The sequence below is a fragment of the Gobio gobio genome (genome assembly GCF_949357685.1).
Source record: "Gobio gobio genome assembly, chromosome: 8".
NCBI classification, from domain to species: Eukaryota; Metazoa; Chordata; class Actinopteri; order Cypriniformes; family Gobionidae; genus Gobio; species Gobio gobio.
Window position 1 is genome coordinate 20,580,668 of NC_137114.1, and position 15,505 is coordinate 20,596,172.

At 40.7% G+C, this 15,505-nt stretch overlaps 1 pseudogene across 1 annotated transcript; it reads left to right on the forward strand.

The window, feature by feature from the left end:
- Window positions 1-2,555: 2,555 nt before the first annotated feature.
- Window positions 2,556-6,333, forward strand: LOC307130319 (annotated as a pseudogene). Its single transcript has 9 exons — window positions 2,556-2,694; window positions 3,646-4,029; window positions 4,210-4,497; window positions 4,584-4,887; window positions 5,116-5,151; window positions 5,246-5,587; window positions 5,688-5,987; window positions 6,088-6,190; window positions 6,300-6,333. The product of its transcript is annotated as an uncharacterized misc_RNA (transcript).
- The last annotated feature ends 9,172 nt before the right edge of the window (window positions 6,334-15,505 follow it).

Sequence of the window (15,505 nt, forward strand, 5' to 3'; positions counted from 1 at the left end):
GAAGGCTGGCTGCTGCACCCGGGCTGATGGTAGCTGTCTGCTGCTGACGAAGAACTGGACATCCAGTTATCACCTGGGGACTCATCCCCAAGGAAGCCAAAGAGGGCCTATTATTTGACGAGGTTTCTGCTGAAGTTGACATCAACGGAGAAAATCCTCCCAGGCCCACACAGGCCGCGACGTTGAGACTCTCTTGCAAGGAGGCCTGATGATGCCTACCACCTGTCCTGGAGTCTGCGGCCCAGACTGCCCAAGCTGGCTACTCACAATCAGCTGGCCTTCATACGCCCGCACCTGGGGCTGGCTCCATCCCAGGAGCTAGAGGGCCTCCGTGACGACGTAGTCTCACGGGCACTTGCCTACAAACATGAACCTAAACACATTGCCAATAGCAGTGCACTCAGCGAACAAACTGCTTAAAAATCCTCTAAAGCGAGGGGAGTACAACTTACGTCACCTGCTTCGGGGCGGCTGCCTTACTTTTACATTCAGCTGCAAGGGCGTCAGCTATTGGCAATGCTCGGGCCGCAGGGGAGCATCCGACCAAAATCGCCCTGCAGAAGATTGCGATGTTCAGCTCAACCCGAGCCCTAAAGAAGGTGGAGCAGAAGACATAGAGCAAAGGGTGAAAAACATCATACAAATATGCAGCCCTCCGGCCGTGCCATCCTCCAGGATGAGGCTGGGAAGATGGCCAGAAGGTGGCGGCCACACAAGCTCTGAAAGGCGGGTTACAGCAAAATAAAGTCGAATCGCACACAAGCGAAAGATGCTTAACCCCGCCCCACGAACACTGGCAAAGTCGCTATCTCTGCTGCAACACCTAGACTGCATTACTAAATAGCCTTAGAACGCAGAGAAGGGGGCGGGCCTTGGCCGGACGACTCTGTAATAAGAGAAGGCTGAATCAAGGATGCAGAAAACAAAGCACTGTTCTTATACTTAAAAGACAGGCCCGGGGCGACAATACCTGCCTTTAAAGGAAACGCCCCCCCATCCTTAGCGAAGCCTAGGCCAAGTGGTGCGGCTCTACCCAGGGCTCGGGAAATAAATATTATCACCCCTTACGTAAAAACAACGAGGCCCCGAAACCCATTCCAAAGCCCAACAGGGCTGGGCGGAGATCTCACTACAGCTCATGCATTAGTGCTTACCCGGTCGGGGCTACTTTATACTTAAAGCTAGGAAAACAAAACTCACCCCCGCACGCCACAAGCCCGTGAGCAAGAGCGGCAAATACAACTACTCACATAGGTGAGAGAGATAACACGGAGAGGCGGTAAATCTCTACTAGCTAAAGTATATCATTATGCACAAACATATAATGTTGCAGAGAAGACCGTTCTTAGCTTACTCACGGGGAGCTGCCGCTCTTCCCGCTCTTGCTCGCGGGCTTGTGGCGTGCAGGGGCGAGTTTTGTTTTCCTAGCTTTAAGTATAAAGTAGCCCCGACTGGGTAAGCACTAATGCATGAGCTGTAGTGAGATCTGCGCCCAGCCCTGCGATGTCCAGCGATGTTCCATAATGCCCCAAACCCTCTCAGGAGAGTGAAAGAGGGTCCTGAAAAACATAGTAAGTAATGTTTCACCCTTATCGAGGGGGAATCACCACTTGCTCCTGCGGCACTTCAAACCTTGAAAAAACCAGCCATCAAGCTAGTATACGAACACCATCCTGAGGGGGCGCTCTCACAGACCAGTCTGGCGGGCCTAGAATATCATCATCACGGGCCCACCCCAGGCCGGACGTGAGAAGCGCCTGGGGAGGAGATGAAGTAGAGGAGTGAGGGTCAATGCAATTCTTCCTTCAAGAAGGAGACCCTTCATCAACGCTTTCTTTTTTTTTTTTTTGACTGCGATTGTGATATAGAACTCCTACTTCCCCCGGGAGTCCGCCTCTGTGCGCCCCACCCTCGACTGAGGGGGCGCCCAAGAGGCGATGCCTCCCGCCTGCCAGGCACCCGGATCTCAGTGGTATACAGGTCCTCAGACACTGCCAAATGCACCTCAGCAATGCTGGCCCTCAGACCCAGTCTCCGGCTGGTGCACCTCCATCGCATCAGAAAAACATCCCCTGATTGAGATCCTCAGCAGATCTGCCTGGTGCGCATCTTTGCAACACCGCCATGGTGAGAGAAGTAGCACTGGGCTGACCTGCTGCTGTGTATGCCCTGCCAATAGGTTTGCTTCAAAACATCATTTTGAAGAATTAGATGGCAGTGTTGGAGCTCTCAGTGTCCTCGCCCACCCAGATACGAGATTGCACCCGTCAGTCAGTGCCGACGACACATACCCATATTCTCTTATCCTCCCAACGTCAGCGACCTACCGCTGATGTCAGTGAACAAGCCGAATATGGGTTATTCCATGCCCTCTCGATCTAAACAGGAAGATCAGGAAGGAATGAAAAGCCCAACTCAGCCGATGATTATGGACGGGGAGAGACCAATCGCTTACTCTAACATGAGCGATCTCTCCTCCAACGCACCAACATGGCAGCCTCAGCCCACCTGCAGCGCGTTTTATAACATTCAACGGCTCAGCATACACAGTCGGGATGGCCGAGAAGATTAATCTCACCGCCATCCCTAGAGGACTTGCAGATAAGTCTCGTCAGCCGCCTCAGCGAGCTCTATCCAAGAAACCCGAGACAAGCGTCCGCACTCAGCCTCGGCATGAGCGGGACTGCGTCATCAGTCTCGGATGGCAAACCCTCTTCCCTCAGGAAGAGAACCAGATGAGAACGGAGCGATCTCGGATTGACAAACGCTCACATACACAAACAAACAAACAGCTCCATAAGAGCTGAATGAGCATGCTCTTGATCCCTGGCAGAAATACACGAATTTGGATGACCTTAACTCGAAGCATTCAGACAAAACAGTCCCTGAAGACGAAGAAGCGGTGTCATGTTGGCAAGGCGCCCTTATATACTTCCTGGTCGCACCTTGATGACATCATAGGCTGTTGCCGGTCAATAGGATTGCCGTGATTCGATAGTAGTTCAGACATATGTCACGCTGGAGGCGTTCCCCATAGCGTCAGCTGACGCAGCTCGAGTTCCCTTTCGAAAGGGAAGCAAGATTGTTTCCGAATTCCCAAAATATATACAATGTCAATTTAATACTTTGTAAATCCAGACAATCTGCACAATGAAAGCGTCCCAACTTCAATTTTAACATAAACAACAAAGCATTCCATTTGTAAACAACAATTCATACATTTGATACAGCAGAAACTCCTGCACAATCAGCATATTTTAAAAACATCCTGCCTGCACTTGACAGCAATTAGATGCTGCCTGGCATTTTTAGTATGAATTACATTATTTGTCAAGCAAAAAGCAAAACAAGCATTGTGAAATGTGCCTATGTTATATAATTAGGGGAAGGGGTTTGTGTGGATGAAAGCTTTTTGACTGACCTGTGGGACCTGTGATATTATGCACAGTTCACCCCAGCAACGGGCACAAACTTTGTCAATGGATAAACTGGTTTCTTGTGTATTAGCATGAATTAGTTAACATCATGTTAAAAGTAATATACACTCCCATTTTGGGAGTATTTATACATTCACACCAATATTTTTTTTTTTATTACTAAATTACTCAAATCAGCCATTGATGTTCTTCAACTATTGTCCTACAGCTGTTCTTCTGTTTGATACTTTAGCATGGAAAGTGAAAATGCCAAAAGACATTCATGGCCTCCAGGGTTCCTGTCTGGTTATACCATGTTCTTTCTACTACACATCATACCCACCCAGAAACCCACATGGAGTTGTGTGGTATCAGTGGGTCTCTAGAGGTTATCCTTTAGTTTATGATCCATGGTATCCATACAACGTCATTGAGAAGTTCAGATGGAAAACTGATTTATAAGGAAACCCATCATATTGGGATTGCAGTCTGCTGATCAAAAATCTAGAACTGTCCCACCATGGAGAGAAATTATATGAACGGATTGACCCTGAAAATGTTGGAAAAAGGACCTACGAATTTTATGATGTCACCTCTACAATCCTCGTTGATGGTATGTAAATATTCTTGGATTAATATTCTTCTAGTTTAATATCTGTGTTTGTACAACTGTGGCTGGAAGGGTTGGTCAATAACGGTCAATAACATTAGACAAAATAAAGTGCTTCTCTCAAACTGACTTGCTTTTAACTATTTTATTTTATTCTAATTCTAATGTTTCTGTCAACTGTAGCAAGTCCACAGCAGCCCAGCATTATTATTTATGGAGGTGACAGGATGGGTGACAGCATCACAGTTGCATGTTCAACTTTCCACACGTGTCCATTCAGCAAACCAAACATCATTCTGAACGGAATAGAAGGAACTGATCAATTAGACAATGAGCATTTTAAAGATGGCCTGTGGAAAATCACTCTGAAGCGCACAGGTGTCGTAAAGACAGAAAGCTCCACTATTGAGTGTTCTGTAACACACCATGGTGACACAACAGTAAATATTAAAAAGGACAAAAGCGCATAATGTCAGTGAACAAATATGCTTTGTGATGATGAAGTTAATTTTGTATCTCACAGTTGAACCTATTACAAGGTTTAATTTCAATTGCAGGTGTTCATCATAAAATAAAGATTGAGCCTGAACTGGCAGATGTCACTGAGGGTGTCGCAAAGAACTTAATTTGTTCTGTCTATCACTCCTGCCAGAGAGAGACTCCAACCATCACATGGAACTATGAAAACATGCAGGTCTCAACGAGGAGCAAAACACTTTCCGGTTTAGATCCGGTCACCTTTTCCAAAATAACCTTTCTGGGTGCAAAAGACTGGGTGATATGGTGCAAAAGTCTGGGTGATATGCACTGCAAAATTTTCTGGAGGAAACATCGAAGCTTCTGTTGTATTACGTGTACAACGTGAGTAAATGCCATCTGTAATGTAACACTTACCTGAACAATAACACATTTAATTTAGTGGCACAAACATTTGGGGGAAAAATCACCCCCTTTGAATATTGAGGTTGTTTAAGTATACTGAAGTATGTTTCTAAACTTAAGGCTCAGATGTAGCATTTAATTTACACCAAAATCATAAATGAAACTTGAAAAACCTAAGCTTATTTATTTCTACTGATTCTCTCACAGAGTATCAAAAGCCAGTGAGTCCAATCCAGAATGAAAGTATGTTTTTCCCCCTTTAGCTATTCTCAAATTTATATTGATGGCAATGGCACTTTCAGTTCTGTAATAATATTGATATATGGCATCATTTTAGCTCATTTCCAATATGAGGCAGATGTGATACCCAGGATCACTGCGTTGCCTCGTTCCTGTGTGGTAATACCGTGCAGTTTCAAGGTGGAAGAGGACTATGTCACTCGACTTCGCGTTCTTTGGGTGACCAAAAAAGGTGGCTACATGTTCCACACTGACTCACATGAAGTCTTAGACAACTTCAGAGGCCGCACGAGGCTCCTGGGAAACCCGGATGAGCAGAACTGTACTGTGGAGATGGATAATGTGCAAACTCATGACAACGGGCCGTTCTGCTTCAGAGCAGAAAGAGAAAAAGAGAAATACAGTTTCAACAACAGCTGTGTGTTCATTATAATGCGGGGTGAGGACATATAACCACTCACAATTGGTTGTAAAAATGCTTTTAAAGATGCATCACATCCCATAATTAATATAACGTCTTTGTGTTTCTTGTTTAAAAGCATCTCCTGACAAACCTGTGATGTCGTCCCTCCCTGAAGACATCGAACCCGGGACAGGGACACGCATCACCGTCAAATGCTCAGTCAACCACACATGCTCCTCTCACCCTCCCAAAATCAGCTGGAGCGTCCCAACAGCCCGAGAAATCAGCCACAATCACATGGGTGGAGGCATCTGGGAAACAGTGTCCGCTGTGACCTTCATTCCAACTGGATATGAAGAGAAAGACGAAATTGTCTGCAGTGCCAACTTTTGGGGTGGTAAAACACAGAACAACACTGCCTTCCTGAGTGTTAAGAGTGAGTACAGATTTATACAGTGGATCTCTGTATACAGTAATGAGTTGGGCTTGTGTGAGAAATGTGACAATCAATCCTTTTAACAATATTATTATCATAGGAGTTCAAGGGGTTGGAGTTGGGCCTTATGTCATTGCTTCTTCACTTGTGTTCATCCTCATTTGCATACTTGCTGGAGTCTTCATATATAAATGGCGACACAGGTTTGTATGTTTTATTTCTTCTATATCAAATCTTCTAGTGCCACCAATAGGTCACAGTTGAACTGGTTTCTGCTTACAGCTTGAATTTTGTCATAACTTTTTCCTACAGCGTTGATAAACGCTGTCCTATTACCAAATTTTGATTACGCTGTCCTTTTCCCAAATTTGGGTTAGATAATCTTGAGATAGTACTTGTCAAACTTATGTAATGCATCAAATAATCTAATGACGTGGTCACCAAAACTGAAGTGATGCTGTATCTTAGCAGTATTTAAGGGATTGAAACAAATCTTTGTATATGTCATCACCATCATGTCCTGAGGGTACAGCAACACCTACGGATCAGGAAGTCTAATGTCTTCTTTTTATATAACTTATGAAAGAATCACTGGTGTCTTTGAATTAATTAAGACATACCAAATACATGGATACCAATTGTCAGACATAATGCTATGGATGGTCCAGTTAAATTAATTTGTAATGGATCTCCCACTGCTGTGTTTAATTTCTGTCAACTTCTCACTATCACACTGTCATTATTTTTGTAGACAACCTCTGCATGATATGCAAGGGTCACAATCTGAACCAAGGTATTTAGGACATATTATACTAATTTAATCAGTTTTCACTCATTAAATCATGTTAAGAGCCTCCTCTGATTTCTAATACACTAAAAATGTTTTAACCCTTTTCTCTGACGTAGGAGATCAGTTTGGAACAGATTCTCTAGGTTGGAGTTTTCTTTACTGAACTTACATTTGTATATTTGTATTTGTTCCTAAGACTACATTTAAAATGTCTTCTCTAGTCATTTTAATATGCCTGAAGGAAGAGAAGCTTGGAATAACAGGGGAAACAGGAGTGATATCAGGCAAGTACAATGTAAAAAACTGGTTTGTGTTGACTGTTATTGGTCAAAATCTGTCCAATACTAACTAGGGCTGGTAACTGTGTAAAATGGAAATGCTCTTGAAAGACCACCAAAGCCTGAACAAAGGCAGGTTAAAAATATAATAAGCATAAACTAAGCATATTATGTTTGTAATCATGCTATTTAAACATCACATGACTATTGTTAATGTCACAACTCTCAAAAGGCAGAGCATCTGGAGGCGATTTTCTAGGTAATTAATATTTACATTTTCTGTTCATTTTGTGGCATGCATTACATTATTAAATGATAAAATGCTCAACATTTTTAACTGTATTCTCTCTCTCTCTCTCTCTCTCTCTCTCTCTCTCTCTCTCTCTCTCTCTCTCTCTCTCTCTCTCTCTCTCTCTCTCTCTCTCTCTCTCTTAATATTAAATAATAAAACCAAAGCGGTATCACTGATGAACCTTCTCTTTTCACAGGGCAAACAACACAGAAAACAAGCCTTTCTCCAAACCTCATTTTCCATCACCAAAGAGGTACAGTGATAAAGTCCCTCAAGGTCTAAATTCATTATATTTTCCATACATAGCAAAATAATACCATTGAAAGCAGTCAGTGTCATAAAAAAAACCTGACGTTACCTAGGGCCAGATTTACTAACAACTTGCGCCAGCGCGAACCCTCTATGGCATTAAAAAGTACTGTCAGGATTTACTGAAGACACGCAGTGAAAAATTAGCACTGAAAAAAAAGTAGACATGATTATTTTTATGGCTGACCTTATTGCATATGCATTTGTGGGAGTTTCTCTTTTAGACACAAAATTTATGGGAGGAGAGTATTTAAATGAATCCCGCAAGGTGATTTTCTAAGGTTTGCCCTTGTCAATTTACTGGTATTTGTGCCATTATTTTACCACCAAAAAAAGCTGAAAATGATCATTTTTGGTCATTATGTAAATGATCCGGCTGCTTCTGTGTTCTTTAATTTGCACGTCGTTAGTAGATCATGTGCAGAACTTTCCACTTCAATCGACGCTTTTTTGGAACTAAGCTCTCGCTCTAATTTGCCCTGTTTAGTAAATCTGGCCCGTAACAGTAAGTTCGCCCCAAAAATGAAAAATATAATTTTTTACTCTGGATTGAGTCATTAATTACTCACTCTCATGTCATTCCAAAGCCGTAAGATTTTCGTTCATCTTCAGAACACAAATGAAGATCTTTTAGATCAAATAGGAGAGCTTTCTGACCTTCCATTGACAGTCTATGCAACTACCATTTTCAACTGCCACTTTTTTTTACCTCAATTTTATAAAGCGACGTGAATGCTTTGTTTGCTCAATAAAACATAATTTACCAGTTTATTTACAAGATATTACAGCATGTGTGTGTTGTGTTAATGTATGCGTGTGTTGTGTTGACACATTACTACCATTCTGGGGCTTGAAAGTGGTAGTTATATAAGCTTTCATTGGAGGGACAGAAAGTGCTCAGATTTCATCAAGATCTTCATTTGTGTTCCAAAGATGAACAAAAGTCTTATGGGTTTGGAACGACATGAGGGTGAATAGTTAATAACAGTTTAAATCATTTTTGGGTGAACCATTTAAAGATTAATTTTCCTTAACATTGTTTGCTATAACAGAAAAAAAAGAAGGAAAAAAAAAACACTAATTGTAGAATTTGTGTAAGCTGCATTTTAAACATTATAAATATACCAAATGGTTCTTGTAATAAGAATGTATGTACTAGAATTCATATAAGCACTGCATGTTTTTCTCTCCTTTTCCAAATCGCCGATACTGTGTGTTCAGAGTTATATTTAGCTTAACCATTTCTATAAATTAATTTCCATTCTTATTTTTCCCCATGCATCTCAGTGAGCCAAAATTCTACCATGTGAGTAAATTTATCAATTAACCTCATTTCGTACAACATGGAAGAAAACACACTCAATTTCTTTGATTAATATGCTATTGACTGACCTTTGTATCCCTTTACATTTTCCACTAAGGGTTATGATGATGCTGACACCATATGGAAATGTCTGATGAAAATCAGACATTACCCTAGAAGTTATGTGCTCTGAATTTGAGTCCAGTTCGCATAATTTCCCCATGATCTTTCTATTTTATCTCTCACTCTATTCATTATTTTTGTAACATATTTAACATTATTTTTTAAATGACAACAATGTAAAACTATTGAAAAATAGTTTTTTTTCTGAATTCAACAAAAAAAGGTATGATCTTATGCTTAATATTTTAGAAAATTAAATACATATAGTTTTAGAGCATAAGAAACTTAAGTTTGTATTGACTTTAACATGCTTATATGCTTCATATAATATTTTGAATTTTTTTCTGGTGCGTCTCTCTTGGCATTACAGCTTAAAAAAAAAAAAAATTAAGCACGTTATCAATCCACAAATCAAATACCCTTTGCTTTCTGTGAAATGTATTGATTGAAAATTATACTTGTGTTATCTTTCTTTAAGATAATGAAAAATACATGTGACTTAAGTGTTCACAGTATTGTGTATTGTGTCTCAGATCTCCTTTGCTTACATATATTATTCCCATATCGTCTGCTTGAAATTAAAACATTAATATCTAAATAGACATTAGAACACTGCATTGCCTGCTGTCAACATTATATCTGCTATAAAGTTCCAAAATTGCCTAAATACTAGGGATGCCCCAATAAAGTTTTTTTCCCCAATCCGAGTCATTAAATATTGAACTGAATTGAGTTAATCCGATGACAGCTAGTTTTAGAGGGAGTGAGGTAATGTATGTCTTTTTGATAAAATATAGTATTAAAGGAGCAGTAAGCGATTTGTAGCCAATCAGCAGTAGAAGGCATATACACTCACCTAAAGGATTATTAGGTACACCTGTTCAATTTCTCATTAATGCAATTATCTAATCAACCAATCACATGGCAGTTGCTTCAATGCAATTAGGGGTGTGGTCCTGGTCCTGGTGTGGAACTGAACTGAATGTCAGAATGGGAAAGAAACTGAATGTCAGAATGGGAAAGAAAGGTGATTTAATCTATTTTGAGCGTGGCATGGTTGTTGGTGCCAGACGGGCCGGTCTGAGTATTTCACAATCTGCTCAGTTACTGGGATTTTCACACACAACCATTTCTAGGGTTTACAAAGAATGGTGTGAAAAGGGAAAAACATCCAGAAAATGCCTTGTTGATGCTAGAGGTCAGAGGAGAATGGGCCGACTGATTCAAGCTGATAGAAGAGCAACTTTGACTGAAATAACCACTCGTTACAACCAAGGTATGCAGCAAAGCATTTATGAAGCCACAACACGCACAACCTTGAGGCGGATGGGCTACAACAGCAGAAGACCCCACCGGGTACCACTCATCTCCACTACAAATAGGAAAAAGAGGCTACAATTTGCATGAGCTCACCAAAATTGGACATTTGAAGACTGGAAAAATGTTGCCTGGTCTGATGAGTCTCGATTTCTGTTGAGACATTCAGATGGTAGAGTCAGAATTTGGCGTAAACAGAATGAGAACATGGATCCATCATGCCTTGTTACCACTGTGCAGGCTGGTGGTGGTGGTGTAATGGTGTGGGGGATGTTTTCTTGGCACACTTTAGGCCCCTTAGTGCCAATTGGGCATTGTTTAAATGCCACAGCCTACCTGAGCATTGTTTCTGACCATGTCCATCCCTTTATGACCACCATGTACCCATCCTCTGATGGCTACTTCCAGCAGGATAATGCACCATGTCACAAAGCTTGAATCATTTCAAATTGGTTTCTTGAACATGACAATGAGTTCACTGTACTAAAATGGCCCCCACAGTCACCAGATCTCAACCCAATAGAGCATCTTTGGGATGTGGTGGAACAGGAGCTTCGTGCCCTGGAGGTGCATCCCACAAATCTCCATCAACTGCAAGATGCTATCCTTTCAATATGGGCCAACATTTCTAAAGAATGCTTTCAGCACCTTGTTGAATCAATGCCACGTTAAGGCAGTCCTGAAGGCGAAAGGGGGTCAAACACAATATTAGTATGGTGTTCCTAATAATCCTTTAGGTGAGTGTACACTCATAATGGGAGGAAAAGGGAGTGAGCAAGAGGGAGATTTTAAGAAAGGCAGCAATAATTGTTTTATCATTATAAATGACACATTCAAGCAGTCAGAATATGTTGTATATTACTAATCTTTGTAACTGAAAAAGTCCCCACAGAACTGTTTTTAAGACATCTATTTAGCACTGCTGTGGGAAAGAATCTTAAGTATGTTCATAAGCCACTACAATGTCAATTTTTGATTAGAGATGGAAATTATAAATGAATGCGTATCAGTATAGCTGTGGGTGGTGGCTGTCAAACACTGATATCAAGATAGGAATAAATGTAAAACTGCATTATTTGCAATTTTCTGTTCCTCTTTTTCATTTAGGTGGTCTATTTGGGTCAGATTTTCATTGTATCCACGCACTGCCTCTTCAGTCTGTTAAGGCAATCATCTTGCTTGTGTCATTGCAAAGAATATAGGCTTTATTTTTGAGCCTGGTTCTGCTACACAATTTAAAAAAATATTAACTATCTATGGCATGAAGGGCTTGGGGGTCCCTGATAATATATTCATTGTTAAATGTGCCAAACCTACTAGGCCACTCATCATTTCATGGTAATGTCATTGCTAAATTGGACAAATTTTAACAGCCACACTAAGGGTGTGTTTACACTTGTAGTTCGGTTCAGTTGTAGTTGGTTTGTTTGGTCAGGACCAAAAAACAAAACAAAAAAACATTGGTAACACTTTATTTTGATGGCCCCTTTTGAACATTCTGTTGACTACACGTTGTCACGGAATGCTCTGAGACTTATAAGATCCAAGCACAACTTTATTTGAGAATTCAGAATAATAGTCAAAATGGCAGGCAAAGGGTCAAAACACATGCAACCAATCCACAAAAATAAGAGACATGAACAAGAGCGAGTGCTCAGATGTACAGTGTAACACTTTCAAAACCTTGATGAAAATGACAGAGAGATACATATGGTTTAGGCTGAGACTAACAATGAAATGAACCAGAGCTGAATGCAATCATTAATGATGAGTCCTGGCAAAGGATTATGGGGACTGAAGATGGCTGAATGGCAATGGTCAGGGAAGGAGTGCCCACTAGTGGTCAACCTGGGCACAGCTGGGGGCTGTGACACACGTCAACTAACTCTCATTAGAGTATTAGTAGAGAATGTCTGCTTAATATCTGCTAACACTTTATAGTGATGGTCCCAACAGAGTATGAGACTACAAAATACCTTAATACAATACATTTTCAAGCTCTAGTTACTTGAAGTTAATTTTCTGACATCTTATTTTGAAATATTATGTTCTTGATAAAACTTGACAAGCCCTTTAGATGCAAGTGTCTGAAAAGTATCTTGAAATCACCACAAATCCCCTAAAATACATTTCAATACCTTTTAGATGTGTTGCCTGCAAGTTGCCTGCGATATTGCTTTATGCTCAGGTATATTAGATAAAAATAATCGGACCCACTTTATATTAGGTGGCCTTTACTATGTACTAACATTGAAATTAATAATTTGACACCATGCACTTACTGTGTACATACATGTTTTTACATTGTACTTACATTTTAAAAATGATCAGCATATAATTACATCTGTTATTAATGTATGTAGTTACGTTTATAATTACACTGTTGACACTTCCCTTACACCTAACCCTACCCTTAAACTACCCATACCACCACACCTGCCCCTAACTTTACCCGTATCCCACCTCAATATCAGCAAATAGTTTTTAAATACAATATGAACACAATAAGTACATTGTACTTATTTTTTGATACAAAAATTTTTTGATACTAAGTACATAGTAGTTAAGGCCACCTAATGTAAAGTAGGACCAAATAATCTGCTCTGGTTCAAGAGTAAACCAGGCGTGCACACACATCTCTGCCAACATTTCATAGTGGGGTCATGGGCATACGATATGGGTTTGAGTTGTGGGCTTTAGCCTGAATTAGCCTCAGTATATTGCATGGTATCGTGCCTACATTGGCCCCAATATGAAATGAGAGATTGAAGTTATTTTGTAGGTAAATCATTTTAACTGTGGCTTTAAATAACAGGTAAATCCTTTGACCCAGAAACATCCAGAATTTAAGATGGTATATGACATTTTGTTTGACTATTCTGAAGCCACCTGTCCAAACAGCGCAGGAATGACACATAGAAATACAGATGCCAGAGTAACAGTGTAGGTACTGCAATGCACTTTATTAAAGGTCCCATGGCATGACATTTTCATTTTATGAGGTATTTCAACATTAATATGAGTTCCCCTAGCCTGAATATTGTCCCCAAGTGGATAGAAATGTTGATTGGTGTAAAACCGAGTTCTGGCTGTCTTTCTCTGCCTTTGAGAAAATGACAGGCCAGACGAGCCAATCCTGAAGCCTCCTGGTTTGACGTCCAAGCAGGAACGGTTACCTCCCTTTCCTCCGCCCAGAGAATCTGGCACACCCATGCAAACGCTATATTATTGTCCGCGGCTTGTGAACGAGTGAACGCTGGCAGTTTCTCAGTGTTTGGATGTACAAATGAAAACAGAAGTCTTTTTTCAGCTCCTTCTGATCTGTGATTAGTGATTTCTTATGTGTAGCTAATTATTTATTATTCGTGCACACGCAGCGGCTTCTCTCTCTCCCGACAGAATGGTGTTTTCGTGTTTTCTATCTTGTGAGTCAGTGTTTTTGTACGTCCTCGTCGCGTCTATCTGTTCTTAAATGTGCATAAAGTCGGGAGTTTCTGCTTAACATCGGCAGAGCCACATCTTTAGAGATAAACCTCACGCACGCCGAAGCTCGGCCTTGAACATCCCCGACCCCCAGTAATGCATCTGGCCCACAGCAGAGGCACCAAACGCGGCGTTAGATTAAGCAGACGGGGGGTAAGCGTGAGCATATCCGGGCTAGCCAGCTTTCCCCACAATAAACTTGATTACATTCGATTACTGCTGTTGTGTCTTTGTTTGCGCTGTGTAAGTTACTCAATGCGCGTCACTGACGCTTTTCATATGATTGGAACATATCTAGAAATAATGCTTTAATCAAACTTACTAACTCTTTCATCTCGCTGTAATGGTACATTGCATGTGTTACAAAGTTGGTAGAATAATGATGAAGACGGACTCTGAGTGACTGGGACTCGTGTTTATTCAGAACTCTGAGATACAAACACAATAAACTCGCGCTGACAGACAGCGTTCTCACAACTCCGTAGTTACTATAAATAACTTTGTTAGCAATCGCTCCGTCTCCGTGATGTCCGGTTCGCGACCGAATCATTCTTTTGAATCGTTCTTTTTAGTGAACCGAACCAGTTCACCAAATCGGACTGAATCGTTCTAAACGGTTCGCATCTCGAGTCAGCGCTGATCAGTGTTAATTTTGACAGCATATTTTGATTTAGTTTTAGTCAATCACTACGTTTACATGGACAACAATACTCCGATATTAATCTGATTAAGACCATACTCTGATTAAGAAACTACCATGTAAACAGCGATTTCTAATTACCTTAATCCGGTTAAAGCCATACTCGAATTAAACAAAAATCGAATTAAGACATGTGGAGTATGCCTGTTTTAGTCGCATTATCTAAGTGCATTGTAGACATGTACACACCTTAATCTAACTATTAACGTCGTGAAGGAGTTTCCGCCGCGTTTTGTGACAGGTCACACACACACACACACACACACACACACACACACACACACACACACACACACCAGGCAAGTGCAGAGGGGAGGGCTTTGGGGGCTCGAATCAAAAGTATATAAAGTGCCCCTCTAAACAATCATCAATAATATTGTGAAAAATAAAACAGAATTTGAATTATAATTAATATAACCACACGTACAAAACAATGCGCTTAAATTCCCGTTTAAATATCTTTCAGTCTGAAATGTTAATGTCGTTGCCATGATGTTGCTATGGTGCGTGACTGCGTGTCTTGCTCATAGACCGTAAAAACTCTGCTCACTCGGACACGGCCTCCTCTATATTTTTTTTCTTTGTGTTGCAATAATGCTCATTTTAAAAGTAAAATACGATCGTTTTGTATCTGTAATCCCAGATTCATATTTGTCTGCTTACAACAGCGGTCGGGAACCTCTAGGCTTGCGAGCCATATGCCATTCAGTGAACGCTTGTGGCTCGATGGCAGAAAAAAAACAATCCAAACAATCACGATTTTGAAACCTTTTCATCACATTTTCATCATTTATCAAAACTATTATTCGAAATGTAGGCTGTCAAGAAGGAGGCAAGATGGGCAGTGTCTCTTAAAAAAACCTGAAAGACAATATTATTACACAAAATAAAACTATATATATATATATATATATATATATATA